The following is a 13966-nucleotide window of genomic DNA, read 5'->3' as shown; positions in this document are numbered from 1 at the left end:
CTGAGTTATTCCAATACAGCTCCCAAATCTTAAAGGGACCTACTTAATTGCAAAAAGTGCTTCATCAGCAGATCTATAGTGCTCCAGACTTACAAAATACTCAACAACAGGGTCTGAAGTGGAATCTCTTAATTCTGCTTGGTGAGACAAATCCTTGCTAACTGCATGGGAAGCAATTTTTTCAAAAACATTTTAAAGGAAACACAACCCAGGCATAGTGAAGTGAGGGAACACGAATCACCTTTTAAAAGCCATTAAAAAAGTAAATTTCACCCTACTAAGAAGTTTCAAGCTCAGCAATGAAATTTCAACACACCACTAAGGAGATACTAGCTGTCAGATTTCTCGCCAGTCTCTATCATTAAAAGAAAAATTGACAGATCACAGGAGTTTGCCTTTGTAAACCAATTCAGGAACTTTCATGCTTCTTATTTGTTAGGTTAAAGGTTAAATTGCTGACCTCTGCCCTCCTGCTTCACTGCCTTTCCCCTTTTCTGTAAAGCTTTATTTCAGGCCTGTATTTACATGGATTAGTCTCTTTTCACGCTAAGAAGGAATCTGTTCAAAGCCAAAGCCTTCGTTCTGCTTGTACAAAAAGCAGCCACAATTATTCAGCACCAGACAATGACCATATTGTGGGTTTACAAAAAAACCACCTCAGCCATGGCGAAGCCCGTTCTTGCTCCACGAAACAATGGGGGGGGGAGTCTTATCCAGCATTCAGCAGAAAGCAAACAAAGCAAGCCCACTGTGAACTTGATGAAGATGTCAAGCTCCCTTGAAAAATATAAAAATCAACAAAAGAAGAATTTCCCCCTTGTAAAAAAAAAGTCTTGTGATCAAGAGTAGTTCTACGCATTCTAGTTAAACAGGTGGCAGCACCAGTAATGCTGCGTGTATTCCCACTTTTGGTATAGGTATAGGAGAAAAGCATGGCAATGCAAAGAAACACTAGCAACTTTCATATCCCTCATATTTTGCCCCAGTTTTCAACAACCACGTACCCCAGGTTCCTGAGCAAGTTGCAAGGATCTAACAGGTTCTGCTTCTTGTATGGTCATATGCTAAGAACTACCGGTTCTACATATAGTTAAGGTCATGATACAAAGCACCCACCAGACAAGAAGTATTCACACCACTTCTTTTGTTACTGATGCAAGGAAAAGGATAGATCCAAAATACAATTACAGTAATATTACATTTTTTAGAATTTCAGTTCTCTTTAGAATATTCAAAGCAAATTGCAGGCTTAGTAACTACCCTGTAAAAGTAGGTCATTATCAGCATCCTTATATTGCAGGAGAGAAGTAGAGAAAATAGCAGTTTACCCTAAGGCAACTTTGTGAGTTTCTAGCAGAGACAAGATCTGAACTGGGGGCTTCCTGGTTCATAATTCAGCTATTAAGCTAGTTTTCGTTATCATCCTTTTGGGACATTTGAACATTCAGTCCACCTATACATCTTCAAATCTATCTTCTGATATGCACATAAGTGGCTCTTTTGGCAGACAAAAGAGAGGATGACCCTTCTTGACTCCTGCTCTTTCCATCCCTTCTGAAATTGGAATTGTAGGACAGGAGTACTAATGGGACTTGGGGGAGGGGGGACAATGTGGAGGTGCAATGCCCTCAATGCTGAGAAATGTCATAAGGTATGGAATTCATTGGCCCAAGAAGTAACAATAGACATGTGCTTAGACTGCTTTAAAAAACTACAACAAATGCATGAAGCTCAGGTCCAACACCGTATCTAAACCATAACAGGTATCTCCATGTTATTTCCTGATATTCTGAGGCAGCAAACCTCAGAATATCAAGTGCTGGAGACATGCAAAACTGCACGGTCATCACACCTGAGCTCCCAAGAGACTGGTGGCCAGCCCTGTTTGAGAGACAACATTGGAACAGGTGGGTCTCTTGTTTGATACAGTAGAGCTCCTCTAAGTGATGTACTGCCTGTGTCCGATTTGTCAGCAGAAGCTCCCAAGTTCTCACTTCATTGCCAGTGGAAGTCCTACCACAGGAACAGCAGCAACTGCAAAGAGTTTCTATGGCCCAAGTACACCCTAGTATCTCCAAGCCAAGCTTGGAACTTTGATTACTTTAAGGCACTGAGCTTCTGATCTGCAGAGAAAATAAAGATGTTACTGCAGGGAGGTCAGAACACAAAGTAGGAAGTACTTAGTTCCACTCAGCCTGCTTCTAGTAGGAACAAGATTATGGATACATGTAACACTCAGTGCCAGTTCAAATGCAAATGTGCCCATTCTCTCAAACAATGATAAACTCCCTCAGAGTTAATAGTTTCCCCGGGAAGATTCATCTCCCTTTTCAACCTAGTGGTATGTTTAGGAGAAGAGAAAAGAAACACACAGTGAGACTTAGCAGCCAGAGCTTTTAAATGCTTTGTTCTAAAAGGAAGCTGCCATTTCCTTTACTAATCCAGCAGGAAAACGTTTGTCAAAAAACCCTAATATGTTCATCACTTCACTTGTGCTACAGCACATTTAGGGTTCTAACTTAAACCATTTCTTTTAGAAAGGGAAAAAAAAGAAGAGCTTTTGCTGTACTAAACCATTTTAGCTTTTCCTTGAACACACAGCAAGATTTTTGCGTGGCTCTTACAAAAAGATGAAAGAGGAGGTCCTTGGAGAAAAGGGCCTTCTGGCTCACCGTTCGGCAAAGCTGAGGATCCAACATACTTTTCTGATGTCTCCTTTGGCAAGAACACACACAAAAACCCCACACAAAAGCCTCCTCCTACACAGGGGGAAAAATCTTACTTTTGTGAGCTTTTTACTTTCAAATGTTCTGGCTTTGGTGACTATTTTGATCAGTTACTTTAGACTAACAAATGCACTTTTCCCCCCTATACTATTAGTATAAGAGTTGCACCCAAATTCTCTTCACTCCTCCTCCTAACAAGGACAGCCCTTTGGCACAGGTCTCAAAGATCGCTGGATTCCAATAACTGCTCATTTCTGGCACATGACACGTGGCAGCTTCCTTTAAGAAAACAAAATAGACGACTTGAAGGCAGGAGGAAATAAAAGAAAATAGACAGTAGCGCTGATTTTTCATTCTTAGTGCAGCATGTGACATTTTTATGAGGTTACTTTTAGTCTGTTTGAGAATGATTCTATATATTATGAGAATGTAGGTGATAACATGTTCTGGGGGATCATATCAAAGCTGCTAAGGGTAAAGTTTTCTCTCCTTTTCTTTTTTTAACCTTGCAGGAAATGTAAAATTAAAGGAACAGATACCAGTGCCCAAGATCTGATAGAGACACTGGCCCCAAAAGCTGCTTTCATTAATAACCTATTTTCTCAGAAGATACACTTTATACATGAATTCAGTATCACTAAAATATACGCTCAAAAGTAAATATGGTTACTGTACAGGCAGCACTCCACATACAGAGCCCAGAGCGGGATGGGGGGGTGGGGTCCAGAATTTAACAACAACACAGCCAGCCCCTGAGCACTCTACAAGCTCAGACTGAAGTTATCCAGTAGGATGATGTCAGATCCTTACTCCTTACATTAAGGTCTCGAACAATTCCCAGCCATAACCTTACATCACACTTTGGTTTTTCAACTATTCAAAACTGAAAACGCAGACATCACAAGACTGGCACCGCCAGTGTCTCCTGAATCCTCTCCCAGGCAGCCTGCCCACTTACAGCAGCCTTACCTGTTGCCTGAACTCCAAAAACAGAAGCACCATACACACTCCAAAGCCCCACTGTACTGGCTTCCAAAATGGCATTCAACCAAGAGGCAGATGTTACCGCAGCTTCAAACTCAAGTGCAAGAAACACACTGGCCTTATGCCATGACACGGCTTCACACCCTTCTTGGCCTTCCACCTACCCGTGACTGAAGGAGGCACTATTCCTCAGCTGCCATCCGGAAGCAGCCTCCCAAGTCACAGAAGTAATTCCTTGGAAAACATGGCAGGAGTTCTCACTTCTAACATGCGTGTCACCCTCTTCACCAGCTATCAAACAAGGAAGGGGGGGAGATGCCTGCAATTAGGAGTCGGCGGCACCCTCAGCCCTTTCTGCATAATATTAGCACCTTTGCTGAATTTTGATTACAGCACAGCTTGCAAGACCCTTTTTGTGTATGGGGCTTGGCAGGTTTGTTTTCTCCTGCAAAAACCTTTGATGCAAGAGAGAAGCATGACAAGTAAGTCCACAACATTTAAAGCATGCAGTGAACAAGACAGTGATACTAGGGTTCCCTAATAAGTCACTACAGGAAAATCCAGTCACCTAACATGTGGACCAATATCACATCATAACCCTCCCCCCGAATCCTTCAAATTGCCTTCTCCAATTTTATGTGCACCCTTCTCTATTGCTTTTAAAAGCTGGCACCCCACTGCTGGCTACACTGCTTCACTGCATTAACAGCATATGGAGCAGGAGTTGTTAGTGAGTTGCCTTTTTCAGGAGACAGGAGTATAATTTCTAACAACGCCTAGCAGCAGGGCACTAAGATCACAATCCACATACCTGCATACTTAGAGGACTCCCCCGTTATGCAGAAAAATATTACTTTGTATTTTAAAAGAAAAAAGCCAAAAATAAATATGCCATTCGACCTCCAGGATCCACAGAACCCTCAAGGTAGTTAGGCATTAGTTGAAGGGAAACCAAAACAGGAAAATATAGTCATGAGGGGAACAATCACCTGTTAGGGCCCCTATGAGCTTATAGCAACCAAAAGGATTATGGTTGGGGCATGCATGCTCATAAGGCATGCATTCTTCAACCCTAGTTTCCCACACCTCAAGCTCTACCATACAACACGGCGTCGTGCAAACTTTTTTTTTTTAAAGACTGACAACTTTTGAAACCAAGAGTGTCCTTGAAGGGTAATTAATTAGGATTGGGGAGAGTGCTTCTTACATTACTCATTAATCAGGTGCAGACACAGACACACCCAAAGACTCTTTAACCTGCAAGAGGAGCAGTGCCCTTAATAGTTTCTAGTATCCTAGAAGAGGAAGGGGTTGAAATTAGGGTTAGAAGATGTATGTGGCAAGGTGGACTTTCACTAAAAAATAGCCTAGATCAGGAATGGAGAGTAAAACTGCCCTTACTGCCTTACACTACTCATCTAGACTTTTACCAGAGAAGCTTCCTACTCACATCCAACAAGTCATGCTTAAACAGCAGGTATTCAGAGCTACGTGAACAAGAAGCTGCCTATGCAGCCTTGGAGCTTAGCAGTCTTGCACCATTGTGGAATAGTGAATGGGATTTCCCAACTGTTTATCCTCCTCCCAGATCAAATCATTCCTTCTGAAGCTCTAATCTGCCCTGTCTGAATTCTGATATACAAAACTGATTGGATTAAATCATACAAAGAGCTGCTTACTCCAAAAACCATCTTGACTGCATCACAGACAAATCCCAGTGGTTCCAATAACATGGCAAAATAAGTCAGAAATCTTTGCTTATGTTTTCAATTTACAGTTATTTACAGTTAAGAGCATGAAAGGAGTCCTGTTGGATCAGGCCAGTGATCCATCTAGTCCAGGATCTTGTCTCACACACTGGACAATTAGTTGTCATGGTGGGCCAAGGAACATTGAGGGCAAGGCCCAAACCCTAATGTTGCCACCTAGTATTCATACCTGGTATTCAGAAGTTTAATACCTCTGAATATGGATGTTTCCTTTAGGCACCATAACTAGTAACTACAGTGAGCAAAAAGATTATTTAGTGGCTGAAAGGTTGTATCCCCATTTTTTAAAAAAAATTCATTAATCATGAAACTCCCACATTCCATTCGCATGTACATCGTACTGCAGATTTTCAGAGCAGTAAACCGTTAATCTTGATTTCAGATTATGTGCCCCTTACGCACCATTCTTTTTCTCTGCTGTATTTATTCTGTAGCTATAATTTAAAAAAAAAACACTTTTCTAAAGCAAGGCGGAACATCACTTGAAGTGTGGGGAGTGGCATCCAAAGTTTTTTTAAAAAAATTTACTCAATTGCCCTATCACAGCTGTACAGTAGTGTCCAGCAGGCACCTTGCATTTAAATCCTCTAGGTTCAGGTTTTGGCCATGCATTTCAGTGCTAGTTGGCTGAATAAAAGGGGTCAGAAAGAAAGATAGGCAAAGGGGTCTGTTGAAACTGACCAGACTTTTGAGGAAACTGACAAGCAGCTGCAAAGCCTGGCTTTCCATATTGTGGAGCACTAGGGGATTCCCTGCTGTATTATCAGCCTCTGTGAAAAATGAGAGTCACGCAATTTCATACTATTGGGAGAACAGAATGCACTGTAGAACCCACTGACACTGGCATTGCAAGCTGTGATCACTGGCAACATGTGCATGTATGCGCATCTGTGCAAAGTTGGCAGCAACTCCACCACACTTTGCACAGGGCTGCAACTTCTACGTGGGAAGAGTTCTCTGGCAGAAGCTCAGGAGAGCCTTTTTAGTTTTGTGCCACTAAATTGAAAAAATGGGGGGGGGTAATTTTCACAGCTGCATGGTAATGCTAATTTCCTGCCCTTCCTTGCAAATTTGTGTGGTTTTCTCTTTGTGATTATCTAATTTGATCTTGCACACTGGTCATGATCTTGGCAGTTTTTTTAAAGCCTGTCCTGTGCAGATTGCACTCTGCCTTCAAACGAATCGATCCCAAGCAATTCTTAGTTTGCATAAGGTCCATGAGGCTCAGTCGCCATTTTAATGTTAAACTTCCAGAGATTGCCAAAATGACCCCCACCCAAAAAAACTTTGTTCACTCAAGCATTAAAGGGGAAAATGTTTTCAAAGTTTTAGGATTCCCATCCCAGTCTCCCTCTCTCTATATATCTCATGTGTCAAGCTGTCAGTGCATGTGCAGGCGACAGACCACTGCTGACAGCAAAGGATCTAATTGACATTAGATGATATGGCTGACAGCGGCATCTGGAAGACAGCCAAACTGCATCAGCCAGAGTGATGTGACCATGACTCAGCACTAAACCTGACTGGTCACTTACCTAGAGGACAGGTATAAATGTACAGTAGTGCTCTGCTACTTGTTGGAGGTTGGACGAATTGTGTGCGGATTATTTTGCTAGTTTGTATTATAGTTGTAAATAAATGTATATAGCTAGTCTAATCGCAGCTGTGTATAACACTGGATTCCTTTGCATCTTCAGGAACCTCTCTCCCTAAACGTGGAAGACAAACAGGGTTATGGGCCCAGCACACTTCCGCTGCGCCTGAGTGCCGTGAGTAGAGGAGGTGTGTGTTGGAGAAAGACGCAGAAGTGCTGCAGAAGTGAGGAGAAAGCAGCCTCAGTGGAGGAGAACAGCAGTAGCTGAGAAGCAGGTGCTGAGCAGGATGGCTACAGTGGCAGCTACAGTGCTGATAGATAAGCTGACTCCTACTAACTTCAACGTGTGGGCGTTGCATATAGAACATTTTCTTAAGCAAGAGGGGCTGTGGAATTGTGTATCAGCTCCTCCTGCGGACCCCACACCTGAATATGCCGTCCGGGACCAGAAGGCTTTCGCAACCATAGTACTAAGTATATCGGATGATCAGTTGGTGCACGTCGGAGGAAAACAGCAGGCGAAAGAAGCCTGGGACGCGCTCAAGGCCGTTTACGTGCAGACAACAGCTGGCTCGCTGATAGCACTGACGAGGAAGCTGTATCGAATGCTGGCCGGGGAGACGGTGAGAGACCATCTCCACAGCTTATCTGCATGCTTCCAAGAGCTAGAACAGCGAGGTAAAACAATCCCAGAAGAAGATAAGGTGTATATAATCCTGAGCTCTCTGCATGAGAGATTTGATATGTTGTTGATGGCGTTCGAGGGCCAGGACGCTGATAAACTTACTTTAAGTTACATAACTGGGAAGTTACATAACTGGGAAGCTCCTGGAAGAAGACCAAAGGCAGCAAAAGTGCAGAGATGTAAGTAACTGTAAAATATTTAAGGCATGTGAACTATTGGCTGGAGGTGGATTGAGAGTCAATGTGTACGTGCTGGATCAGAAAGGAGTGAAAGCACAAGCTGTATGTAACAAGCAGCCTCATCACAAATGTATTCATAGGTTGCATAGAAGGCTGGGGCATGCAAGTTACAACACTATTAATAAGACCCTGGCCATTCTACAAGGCAAAAAGGTCGAGTCCTGCAGTGCCTATCTTGATTGTAATGTGTGTAAGCAGGCAAAATCTAAGGCCTACCTGGTGGCCAAAGCAACAGAGTCTCTGAGAGGCCCCTACAGCTAATTCATACCGACGTGATCGGCCCTTATGCCCCCAGTGTATCTAAAAACAAATATGCTTTAATCTTGGTTGATGACCACAGTAGTTTTACTTGGGTGTATGCCATGAAACAAGTCAGAAGTGTGTTCAACATTCAGATACTGGGCTAATCGTGTGCAAAGGCAGTTAAATTGCAAGATAAGTGCTTTGCAGACGAATATGGGGGGAGAGTTTGTAGGAAAACAATTTGCCTCCTGGCTCAGAGACCAGGGAATACAACACAGGATTGCTAATGTTTCTGCCCGAGCAGAAAATGGGGTGGCAAAGAGAAAAGAGGGAGTACTTCAGACAATGCTTCACGCTATGTTGAAGAATAGCGAGCTAAAAATAACTTGCTGGGGAGAAGCACTGAAGACAGCGTGCTTTATAATAAACAGGTTATGGACTCAAGCAATAAATGACATTCCATACAGGGTGCTGTATGGGAAGAAACCATGCTTAGATTTCCTTAGAATCTTTGGTTCCAAGCTTGGGTCAATGTACCATTAGATAAAATACTAAAAGGGGATGCCAGAGCAAGGAAATTGCTATTCTTGGTTTACCAAAACGGAATGAAGGCGTACAGATTCGCAGATGAGCATAATATCTGCGATTTAGCAGGTCTGCCTCATTCTGTGAAGACGAAAGTTGGAGCAGGGTGCATGCAAATGAATTGCCCAGTGGTGTAGAGTTACCGGTGTCTCAGCAGAGTGAGGAGGGGCATGTGAATATTAAACAAGAAACTTCCTCAACAGAGGAATGGCAGAGAACTCAAAGCTCTGACAGTTCAGAGGATGTAAAACATGAAAGCTCTGATGGTTCACAGAGCACTCAGCCTGAAATCAGTGTCAACCAGAATAAATAGGGGAGTGTCTCCGAAGAGGTATGGGTTTGACACAGCTATAAATTATATGCCCGCCACGGAGCCTCGATGCTATCAGAATGTACTAGATTTAGACTATGGGGAAGCATGATGGCTGGCGGGCAGAACGTTAAGCAAAAGAGATGTGACTCTCAAATAAACAATAAAGTGTTCATGCCTGTAAAGCTGCCAGCAAGAATGAATGTAATGGGCTATGAGAAGACAAATAAACTAAGTTGCCTAGTAGAAGATGGTGTTTAAAGAAAGGCAATGCTGGCTGCTACAGAACTAAACTGCTATACTACGCATGTGGGCTACCACAATGACAATGAGAACAGAAATGTAAAGGAATACTGTTGACGCATTGTAAATCTGAATGTAATGTGGCTGACGTGTTCAATAAAAATGTCACTGTGGAAAAGTTTGTAACACTAAGGAATATGCTGAATCTAGTGATCTGCACCTGAGGAGGGGCGTCAGTGTATGTGCAGGCGACAAACCACTGCTGACAGCAAAGGATCTAATTGACATTAGATGATATGGCTGACAGCGGCATCTGGAAGACAGCCAGATTGCATCAGCCAGAGTGATGTGACCATGACTCAGCACTAAACCTGATTGGTCACTTACCTAGAGGACATGTATAAATGTACAGCAGTACTCTGCTACTTGTTGGAGGTTGGATGGTGAATTGTGTGCGGAGCATTTTGCTAGTCTGTATTATAGTTGTAAATAAATGTATATAGCTAGTCTAATTGCAGCTGTGTACAAGACTGGATTCCTTTGCGTCTTCAGGAACCTCTCTCACTAAACGCGTAAGACCAACACAAGTACGGTTATTCTCTCCCTAAGATGGCTGAAGTATTGTCAAGTAAAAGCACCGGTTACCCTCCATTCCCTACACCCCCCTTTCCCACGTCCCTGCTGCCATCTGGCAAAGAATGTTTATCTAACGGAATTGTCTTGCTATGTCTAAGTGCCCCAAACTCCCACTTTCATTCCAGGCCCTTCACAAGCCTTATCTTGGTCACAGGTTGGTGTTAGAATGCTATTGCTAGGTAAAGGAAATTTACTGCTTTGCCCTTTGAACCCCAGATTCGAATAGTGTGTTTTTGTAACATTTTTATGATACCCTATATAGCGTCTTGTAACCTCTGATATCTCAGTCTTCTCAAAGACTATGTTCTCTATGCAGCTTGGAGTTAAATAAAGAAGTTCATTCGAACCATAAAAAAGGACTCTATTATTGAAACTACTCGTGCTTGACATTTTGAGAAAACTCCCCTTCATGTGGGGGTCTTAACCGAATTTGGAAACTTTGAATGCTATGGCAGACAAAGTCCCAGATAACGGAGAAGCTCTTGCAGACCCATGCACTCTGGCAGGCGGGGATCCAAATTCCAGAGAAGTACCCAGGCCTCCCCCATAGCACGTCCTGAATGCCAGGAGACAAGTCGGGAGAGGCTTGCCACTGCACGTACAACGTCTGTTCATCACCCCGAAGGATTGGGGCACTCGCAGATCAACCACTTTGATGAGAGGCCAGAACACAGAGAGGCGATCCTGGAACTCCGACCTTTGAGAGTAAGGTCTGAGGAAGAAAATCCGGGAACCTCCGAGGCGAGTAGGGATAATGGCAGGGAGGATCGGGGCTAAAACCCAATCCCCAATGAGGAAGAAGACCAAGACCCAGAACTATGGGACTTCTTTGAACTCATCAGGTTCCATATGATGGAAATCGCCCAGAATCTGAGATGCAGGTGCACAACGACTTCATAGTCCGTGAAATGAGGCTGCAGGTTAACCAGGCGCTGAATCCCCCAGCACTGCTGGGGGGGGGAAACCAGTGCTCCAGCAACCACCGCAGCGGTCTGCTCCAGCCCTTAGAATCAACCACCTGACCTTGGTCAATGGTATCTCTGGTCTTTATTGTGGAACTACCACCCTCCCAAGGGAAAACCATAATCCTTGTAGTTGTGGATACCTTCTCTAAACAAGTGCATTTTATCCCCTGTTCAAAACTTCCCACTGCCAAAAAATTGGCACACTTATTTTTCCAACACATGGTACGACTGCACTCCTTTCCTGATATGGTGATTAGCAACAGAGGAGCTCAGTTTGTTGCCAACTTCTGGTGGGAGTTTTGCAAATTAGCCCACATCTAGCAAGGACTCAGTTTCGCTTACCACCCTCAGACAGACAGGCAGACGGAACGAATCAACGCTGTGCTAGAACAATATTTATGGTGCTTCAACAACCACCAACAATCAAATTGGGTCAAATTGCTCCCCTTTGCGGAATATGGATATAACAATAGTGTGCATAGTTCCACCAAGGCTACCCCCTTCATGGTGGTGAATGGATATGAGGGAAAGCCCTTCAAGTCCCTGCCAGGAGGAAAGGCCCCAGAAATTTTCTCTTCATTTGAGCAGTGGTGGACAGGGTTGGGGAAAGCGTGGAGAAGCATCCAGGAAAACCTGGAGGCTGCCAAAAAAAACATTATGACAAATCCCACTCCCTCTTGGGATTTTAAAGTAGGAGACACAGTGTTCCTGTCAACTAACAACTTGCCTATCTCCCAGCCTTCAAAGAAACTGGCATACAAATTTGTTGATCCTTTCAGGATCAAGAGGATTATAAATAGACTAGAATTGGACTTGCCTAAAACGTTTAGTAAAATTCACCCTGTTTTCCATTCTAGTTTACTCAGGAAAGATCCTGGTGCAACGCGGTGGCACCCTAAACCGCCAGCCCCGGACCTGATCCCCGTGGGGAATCAGAATCACCACGAAGTGGAAGAGATCTTAGATGCTAAAATAAAAAGAGGAGTGCTGTACTTTCTTATTTGCTGGAAACATTTCCCACAATCACATGACGAGTGGTTTGCCCAAAATGATGTAGAAGCCCGAACTCTGATCAAACAGTTCTATGCTAAGTTTCCCCCAAAACCCTGAGCGAGGGCCTAAGGGGGGGCAGTATGTCAAGCACAGTTATTCTCTCCCTAAGATGGCTGAAGTATTGTCAAGTAAAAGCACTGGTTACCCTCCATTCCCTACACCCCTCTTTCCCACGTCCCTGCTGCCATCTGGCAAAGGATGTTTATCTAACAGAATTGTTTTGCTATGTCTAAGTGCCCCAAACTCCCACTTTCATTCCAGGCCCTTCACAAGCCTTATCTTGGTCACAGGTTGGTGCTAGAATGTTATTGCTAGGTAGAGGAAATTTACTGCTTTGCCCTTTGAACCCCGGATTTGAATAGTGTGTTTTTGTAACTTTTTTATGATACCCTATATAGCATCGTGTAATCTCTGATATCTCAGTCTTCTCAAAGACAATGTTCTGTATGCAGCTTGGAGTTAAATAAAGAAGTTCATTCGAACCATAACAAAGGACTCTACTTATTGAAACTACTCATGCTTGACATCATGCCTATTTCATTCTGCACTGAGGATCCTCCCTTTACTTTGCTAGCATCCAGCTCTGATTTTTTTTTTCACTAAGGACGTTGCTGTTTGCCTCCTCTCCAATCCCCCTTTCAAATCAATACCAGCAGGGAACTAAACCTCACACAGCTTCTTTTAAACTTTCCTCCCATCATTTAATTTTTTTTTAAATCAGTGATCCAAGACTAGCAATAGTCTCATATCGCTAGACTCATGCTGCTTGTTAAAAAAAAAATTAAAAAGGGGAAATTAAGCTTGTACACCAATGAAGGGGGGAGGATGGTGGAAGGTGCAGAGTGGAACAACCTCAGTGTGGGTGGGGAGTGACCTTCAAGGGACAGTGAAAGGGCAGGAGGAAATCCAAGGGAATCTGTATGCTTTTGAATTACTTTCGGCTTGGAAGCTAAACAAGGGGGAAATTGGCACAAAAGCACTTGTAGAAAACCCGAGGAAACAGCAACCAAAAAGTGAAGTGAATGCTGAAGGGAGGAAAATCAATGCAGAACAAAGAAACCCCAACAAACATGCACAGTCAAAGAGAGGGGAAATATCCATGCATAATAGGCCATAGAATCACTATGAATTTACTGAACAAATGCTCCATTTAAAAACATGTAAAGATATTTTAGTGCTTTTAGTTCAAGTCTCCCAGTGGGGAATTAATCCCTCCAGGGATGTGCAAGTAGGCTTCAAAGAAAAGATTAATACCCAGCACTAGCCCTATTCAATGCAATATGCAGGGTTTAACTTTTTCAGACTGTGCTAGCAGTGAAAAACAAGTCAGAAGGGCAGAAACCAGGGTTAGTTACCAGCAACTCCCACAAAGAACAGGGAAAGCATATCAGGAAGGGCCAAAACTATTCCACTAAAGACTTTTAATGTCAAATAACAGCTGTTTAAAGTTGACACTTGCTAACTTGAATAATAGCAAAATAATTCTGATGACAACCAGGACCAGCCCAAGCCAGCAGGCTGCTCTCTGGGGGCAGCAGAATTCTAAGAGCTTGAGGCCTTGCCATAGATCTTTAAAACAACACAGTCTGAGGAGTGCACAAAATTATTTGCTGTTTAGGACAGCAAGTAGCTGAAGCCCCAAAATAATCACTGACTATAGGTACGGCTTACACATACCTTTTAATAAAGGAGCATTAGTCCAATCTGGAGCCAATGGGCCTTCATATGCTGCTGGCTTGCAGCAGTGCCTTACAGAAAACTACCCTCCCTGCCTCCACTGAACCCAAGAAACAAGATGTGCGTCCAGTTCTCAACCACAGATCACACTGGGGTTACCAACCTTTTCTTTAATTAAAACTACTTATGTGTAATTAAAAATACCCTGAGCCCACCCCCCACAACAACATGTTATCAAGTTTGGTTCTGTCCTAGGA

The 13966-nt window shown here is 43.3% G+C and overlaps 1 protein-coding gene across 12 annotated transcripts in view; it reads right to left on the bottom strand.

Moving 5' to 3' along the window:
* The window catches only part of DENND1A (DENN domain containing 1A), a 373611-nt gene that overhangs the window by 329826 nt on the left and 29819 nt on the right, over positions 1–13966 (bottom strand). The gene's annotated exons all lie outside the window — the stretch shown is intronic.

The sequence above is a fragment of the Heteronotia binoei genome, chromosome 12 (assembly GCF_032191835.1).
Source record: "Heteronotia binoei isolate CCM8104 ecotype False Entrance Well chromosome 12, APGP_CSIRO_Hbin_v1, whole genome shotgun sequence".
NCBI lineage: Eukaryota > Metazoa > Chordata > Lepidosauria > Squamata > Gekkonidae > Heteronotia > Heteronotia binoei.
Note: the sequence above shows the minus strand (reverse complement) of the source record. Positions and strands in the feature narration are given on the sequence as shown.